Consider the following 7,169-nt stretch of genomic DNA (forward strand, 5'->3'; position numbering starts at 1 on the left):
TTTTATTCTGTTACAATTATTACATATGATTTAAATGTAGCCCAGTTTTCGTACTGATGTTTGATATACAAAATTAGTGTGTTTCGATTTTAGTTTCTATTGAGAGGCTACTCTACATATATCTACTGTCAGAAATAAAAACTCTACAGTAGTTTATTAAAAAAAAAATCGAAGAAGCGAACATTGAAAATTACTTCGCATGCATTGTTACAATTCATTAGAATATTCTTAAAGTCTAAAATACCGACACTAAATGCGAGAAATATGAAATAACAGTTTAATCATTGATCTGCCCAAGCGAGTCAGCATTCAAATGATTAGACAGTAAATAAAAAAGTAAAAACTGAAAGACGTCTGATACCAGAACTAGTAAGTAAGTAACAGCCTCATTATTACTAATTACGAGAGGAAAAAACTTACATATCTTATAATAATTTCAAGAGCAATGCATTTTAATGATTGTCTTAGAGTTAATGAGAAAACAAATTAAACTAAACTTATGGGAGAAACTACTATTAATCATTTTACCTCAGATGTTATCTGTTTGTATTCGGTGTTGTTGTTTTAGAATAGCTGAAGTCGGAGTAGTTGCTGAAGATACAAAGGGTAGTCATAGAGATTTAATTGTCACTTCCAAAAATAAAGCTACGTAATTAATTTTAGCTGATGCACGTCAACAGCTCTGGAAGACACATAGATTCTCGAGCTCAGTGAAACAGCACATCACTAGAGGAGGCCAAACAAAAAGGCACAGCGTACTTTCAGTTGTTTTCTGCGTTTGAAGGGAACAACGTTGAAACAGTTCATGGTAAGTTGGTGGAAGTGTGTGTGTGTGTGTGTGTGTGTGTGTGTGTGTGTGTGCATTGTGGCCTTCAGCCCGAAGACTGGTTTGATGGAGCCCTCTACGTTAGTCTATCCTGTGCAAGCCTTTTCATCTCAGAATTACTATCGCCAACCACGCCTTTGTATACCTGCTTACAGTATTTGTTTCTTGGTCTGCCTCTAAAATTTTTACCCACAACAGTACCCTCCAGTACCAAATTGAGGATTACGTGATGCTTCAGAATGTGTCCTATCAACCGATCCATTCTTCTACTCGAGTTGTGTCCCACAATTCTTTTCTCACCAGTTCTATTCAGTATCTCCTTATTAGTTATTCGATGCACCCATGTAAGCTTCAGCTTTCTTTTGCATCATCGCATCTCAAAACCTTCTATTCTCTTATGGTCTGAACTATTTATCGCCCGCTTTTCACTTCTGGACATGGCTATGCTCCAGATGATTACCTTCAAGAAACATTTTCTGACACTTGCGGGCTTTCAAAAAAAAGAAATGTGGCCCTCAACTAGGTACCCTCAGTTGAAATATTAAAAGTTTTGGCTGCTTTCGTTGTCTAGGGGCTGGGATACGTAGCTGCCACGTTAAATGCCAAATACTGCTGAGTCTACAGTATACAATGTGAATAGACACATGAATCGAACGGTCAAAGGTTCCTGTCGCTCGGCAATTGAGAATCTTGAATGTAACATAGAAATTTATAAATGAAAGATTGCAAATAAACAAAATCTTCAGGTCCTATTTTAACGACTTTAAATGATGAGTACAATAGCAGAAATACTTTTAAGAATGCTGTTTATTTCTGCAAAACACTTATTGGTGTCGATGGTCCAGCAATTAAGTAAAATGTAAGTTGAGTAACAGGGAAACAATGGATTCCTACTTCGCGTAATTAGTTATGAACAACAACACAGTTCACGAGATATTCACTTCTAAACGCATATTAAGTCTTCACAGCAGAAGCCACGGACATCTCACAAGTGCAAAAGTCGGCGCTACGAAATATTTCAATGTCCCGCGACCACGCGCAAACTGCTCAACACTCTCCAAGTAATTCATTCGAACTTCCATCGCGCCTTCCCGTCCAGAACTCCTCTCGTGTCCTGGGCGACCCGATGTTCCTCCCTCACTTCCATACAGTCTCTCCCTTGACTTCAGTAGTCGCCTGCCGTAGTAACGAGCACTGTGAATGGCTAGAGCGCTCCCGCCATGTCTCCAAGCCAACGCACACTCACAAACGTATTGAAACACATACGAAATACTGGATTTAAATTTAAATAACTTGAAAGTAAAAAAAAAAATTCCTACGGCTGGATCATAAACACGCTCTAACACATGATTAAATACATAAACAAATGAAATAAACCTAGATCAAAGGAATAGAAAGAAAAGTAGGCCAGTAGCCTAATGTCTCTGTGCTTTCTAAAACACAGTAAATATTTGACCAATTTCTTAATGAATAGTATACATCAATACAAACAAAGACATAGACGAATAAATATATTTGTAAGCGTGCTGCTACCGTTTCTTCGTGTAACTGTGGAGTACTTATGGCCTGACGCGATTAATAGTAATCGGCTACTTTTGACTTCCAAAATCTCATGTACTATTCAAGTTACATGCCTGTAATTCCTACCAATTTAGGTTTTCACTAATAGCTTTCTAAAGACACATAGATCGATAAAATCGGATGAACCGTTTAGATGTTGGAAATTCGTTGCTGAGTGTTACTTGTATAATTCACAGTCATATACTAAACTTTAAACTAATAAAGATATTGAAAATCTGATTACACCATCAAAATCGCCTTGCAAATAATGGTAATGTACATGCTTCTTTTTGAGGTATCACGATTCCTCTGACTTCTATTAATTTCTGTGTGAACTGTGAAATGTCTGCCAGTATGGTTTCACAAAGTTCGCCATCTTTGGCACTCCCAACATACAAATCTCTTTCATTGACACAAAGCACAGTCCTCGACCCAGCGTCAACATGGAATTCTCAGCCACGTGATTGGCCTGGACGACTCGCTGGGGCTGCCCTTCTTGCTCCGGCTAAAATTCGGCACCACGCGGTTGATGACGAGCTCCGGCTTGCCTAGCGGCCCGTGCGGCCACGCTATCTCCGAACTTAGAATGTTTTCAGGGCGCACAATTCGCCCGTTACCTTACACACTTAAACTTATGTTAGATGTTAGCAGAATCATCATTTTCATAAACACTTCCCTTTCTATAGCCAGTGTGATTTTATATCCACTCTGATTTCTTGCCCAAACAGCAAAACGCATGTACTGCTTTTAGAGTCCTCGTTCCTAATCCAATTCCCTCATCATAGCCCGATTTACCTCGACTACATTCCATTACTCTTTTCATACTTCTATCTACCTTTCAAGACGCAGTCCACTCCATTCAACTGCTTTTAAATTCGAGTTCTTCTCCCTGAACTTTAATTCCTTTTCCAAATTTCTTCTTGGTCTCCTTTATTGCTACCTAAACGTAAAGATTGAGTAACACCCGGAATAGGCTGCGTCCCTGTCTTACTCCTTCTCAAACATTGCTCCCATTCATGTTCTTCGACACTCATAACTGCGCTCTGGTTTCTGTAGAATTGCAAATAACTTTTTTCTCCCTGTAATTTATCCCTACTATCTTCAGAATTTGAAAGAGTGTATTTCAATCAACATTTTCAGAAAAATCTGCTTATGCTATACACGAAAGCTTGCCTTTCATTTGCTTATCTTCTCAGTCATAGAGCGAGTATTGCCTCACATGTTCCAGTATTTCTTCGGAACCCAAAGTAATCGTCCACGAAGTTGGCTGCTACCAGTTTTTCCATTTTTCCTTAAACAATTCCAGTCACTTTCTTTGGAATTGAAATTGTTAGACTCTTCTTGAAGCCCGAGAGTATTCCGCCTGTCGCATATACGCTCTAAGGAAAAAAATTGCACAATGAAGAATTATCTGAATGGACAGATATTGGTAAATGTGATGTACATGTACAGACAAACAAATGATTACAATTTCAGAAAAGTGGATGATTTACTCAAGACAAAGAGCTTCTTCACAGCCGGCCGGAGTGGCCGTGCGGCTCTAGGTGCTACAGTCCGGAGCCGAGCGACCGCTACGGTCGTAGGTTTGAATCCTGCCTCGGGCATGGATGTGTGTGATGTCCTTAGGTTAGTTAGGTTTAATTAGTTCTAAGTTCTAGGCGACTGATGACCTCAGAAGTTAAGTCGCATAGTGCTCAGAGCCATTTGAACCATTTAGCTTCTTCACAAATCGAGCAAGTCAATAATGAGTTGGTCTACCTGTGGCACTTATGTAAGTAGTTATTCGTCTTGGCATTGATTGATTGTTGGATGTTCTCCTGAGGGACACCATGCCAAATGCTGTCCAGCAGACGCGTAAGATCGTCAAAACCCCGAGTTGGAGAGTCCTGCCCATTATGCTCCAAACGTTCCCAGTCTGGTAGAGATGCGGCACCCTTGCTGGCCAAGGTAGAGTTTGGCAAGTGCGAAACAAGGAATACAAACCCTAGCGTTATTTTGCTGAAATGAAAGCCCAGGATAGCTTGCAATGAAGAGCAATAAAACGGGGCGTAGATATAGTCGACGCACCGCTATGCTGTAAGGATGCCGAGGATGACAAAGAGGTTCTGCTATGAAAAGAAATGCTAACTCAGCCCATCATTCCCTGTAGACGCGCCGTACAACGCACGACAGACACGTCTTCGCTGCTCATCGGGGCTCATTTCGAAGCGGGACTCATCACTGAAGAAAGTTCTACACCCATCAGTGAGCTTCCAGACCGAAAACTACCTGCATGATGACGAATGTATAGTTAATACCATCTCCCAAACTCTCAGTATTACGAGGTGCATTCAAGTTCTAAGGCCACCGATTTTTTTTCTCCGGACTGCCGGCCAGTGTGACCGAGCGGTTCTAGGCGCTTCAGTCTAGAACCGCGCGACCGCTACGGTCGCAGGTTCGAATCCTGCCTCGGGTATGGATGTATGTGATGTCCTTAGGTTAGTTAGGTTTAAGTAGTTCTACGTTCTACGGGACTGATAACCTCAGCTGTTAAGTCCGATAGTGCTCACAGCCATTTGAACCATTCTCCGGACTGGAAAGAGATAGAAACATGCGCATTGTTTTAAAATGAGGCCGTGTTCATTGTCAATACGTCCCAGAGATGGCAGCACCGTACGGCAGATGGAATTTTACCACCAGCGGCGAGAATGAGAACTGTTTTAAATACTTAAAATGGCGACGTTTTCCTTACTTGAACAGCTTGCAATCATTCGTTTTCTGAATTTTCGTGGTGTGAAACCAATTGAAATTCATCGACAGTTGAAGGAGACATGTGGTGATGGAGTTATGGATGTGTCGAAAGTGCGTTCGTGGGTGCGACAGTTTAATGAAGGCAGAACATCGTGTGACAACAAACCGAAACAACCTCAGGCTCGCACAAGCCGGTCTCACGACATGATCGAGAAAGTGGAGAGAATTGTTTTGGGGGATCGCCGAATAACTGTTGAACAGATCGCCTCCTGAGTTGGCATTTCTGTGGGTTCTGTGCACACAATCCTGCATGACGACCTGAAAATGCGAAAAGTGTCATCCAGGTGGGTGCCACGAATACTGACGAACGACCACATGGCTGCCCGTGTGGCATGTTGCCAAGCAATGTTGACGTGCAACGACAGCATGAATGGGACTTTCTTTTTGTCGGTTGTGACAATGGATGAGACGTGGATGCCATTTTTCAATCCAGAAACAAATAGCCAGTCAGCTCAATGGAAGCACACAGATTCACCGCCACCAACAAAATTTTGGGTAACCGCCAGTGCTGAAAAAATGATGGTGTCCATATTCTGGGACAGCGAGGGCGTAATCCTTACCCATTGCGTTCCAAAGGGCACTACGGTAAGAGGTGCATCCTACGAAAATGTTTTGAAGAACAAATTCCTTCCTGCACTGCAACAAAAACGTCCAGAAAGGGCTGCGCGTGTGCTGTTTCACCAAGACAACACACCCGCACATCGAGCTAACGTTACGCAACAGCCGGCCGAAGTGGCCGTGCGGTTAAAGGCGCTGCAGTCTGGAACCGCAAGACCGCTACGGTCGCAGGTTCGAATCCTGCCTCGGGCATGGATGTTTGTGATGTCCTTAGGTTAGTTAGGTTTAACTAGTTCTAAGTTCTAGGGGACTAATGACCTCAGCAGTTGAGTCCCATAGTACTCAGAGACATTTGAATCATCTTTTGTTACGCAACAGTTTCTTCGTGATAACAACTTTGAAGTGATTCCTCATACTCCCTACTCACCTGACCTGGCTCCTAGTGATTTTTGGCTTTTTCCAACAATGAAAGACACTCTCCGTGGTCGCACATTCACCAGCCATGCTGCTATTGCCTCAGCGATTTTCCAGTGCTCAAAACAGACTCCTAAAGAAGCCTTCGCCGCTGCCATGGAATCATGGCGTCAGCGTTGTGTAAAATGTGTACGTCTGCAGGGCGATTACGTCGAGAAGTAACGCCAGTTTCATCGATATCGGGTGAGTAGTTAATTAGAAAAAAAATCGGAGGCCTTAGAACTTGAATGCACCTCGTATGATAGCATAAAGGGGTCTTGGTGGCCAAGGAACGCGTCTTTAGATAAACCCATAAAGTTATGCTGAATAGGACACCTTGTGTAGGTCTATGTTTATGGTCTCTACCATTCAAATAACATTATTAATTAAATGTTTTTACCCCTAATATTGGCGTAGCATTGCAAAAAATGGTTCAAATGACTCTGAGCACTATGGGACTTAACATCTGAAGTCATCAGTCCCCTGGAACTTAGAACTAATTAAACCTAACTAACCTAAGGACAGCACACACATCCATGCCCGAGGTAGGATTCGAACCTGCGACCGTAGCAGTTTCGTGGTTCCGGACTTCGCGCCTAGAACCGCTCGGCTACCGCGGCCGTCGTAGCATTGCACATTTCGTCCATAATCTGGTGCCTAACAAAAAATATAACTATATGCTATAAAATAAAATAAAACCTATTGTGACTTCTCGTATTGTAGTAGCACGCTTGTTGTTTCCGATGTCCATTCTCGTTACCAGCTGTGTAGATTCAAACGATGCACAGATCCTATAGAACACCCCGTGCAGATCGTTATGGATACGACACGTTAAAGAAAATGCCCTTAATTTATCATAACGAAAATATCCACTTGCCCCTGTCCGTCATAGAATGATCAATACCGCAACCAATAAGCAAGCAAATCTTCGAATTTCGCTTATCTTTACAGGATATTATCTTCTCTGTCCAACTTGCCCCTT

The sequence above is a fragment of the Schistocerca serialis genome, chromosome 6 (assembly GCF_023864345.2).
Source record: "Schistocerca serialis cubense isolate TAMUIC-IGC-003099 chromosome 6, iqSchSeri2.2, whole genome shotgun sequence".
Lineage (NCBI taxonomy): Eukaryota > Metazoa > Arthropoda > Insecta > Orthoptera > Acrididae > Schistocerca > Schistocerca serialis.